Consider the following 686-nt stretch of genomic DNA (forward strand, 5'->3'; position numbering starts at 1 on the left):
AATGCTAATGGGATCCCTTATCCCTAACCCTAACACTACAGCTAAAAATAACCCTAACCTTGGATCCTTAAACCTAACCCCTAACACTTACTTTAACCCCAAACCATAACCCTAATCTTAAGCATTAAACCTAACCCTATCTCTTAACCCTAATGCTAGCCCTTACCCTAACGCCTAGATCTAACCCTAAATCTAACCTACCGCCTAATCCTAACCTTAAGCCCTAATGCTAACACTAACCCTGAACCCTAAACCTACCCGTAACCCTTAACACTAACCCTATCCGTGAACCTTAACCCTGACCCTAACCATTACCCGCACCCAAGCATTTAACCCTGACCGTACCCCTAATCTTTAATGATAGCACTAACACTAAACCCTAACCCTAAGCCCAACACTTAAACCTAATCCTATCCCTTAACCCTAACCCTAATGCTAACCCCTAAACGTAATCCTCACCGTGACCAGTAAAGCTAACCCTAACCTCTAACACAAACCATAGCACATAACTCTAACCCTAAATCTAACCCTAACCCTAACCCTAAACCCTAACACTTAACCTATACCCTAAGCGTTAACTGTCATGCTAACCTTTAATCCTAACCCTAATCCTAATCTTGAACCCTAAACCTAACACTTAACCCTAACCCTGTACCTAACCCTAAAACTATACCAAACCCTAACCC

The sequence above is a fragment of the Eulemur rufifrons genome, unplaced genomic scaffold (assembly GCF_041146395.1).
Source record: "Eulemur rufifrons isolate Redbay unplaced genomic scaffold, OSU_ERuf_1 scaffold_97, whole genome shotgun sequence".
NCBI lineage: Eukaryota > Metazoa > Chordata > Mammalia > Primates > Lemuridae > Eulemur > Eulemur rufifrons.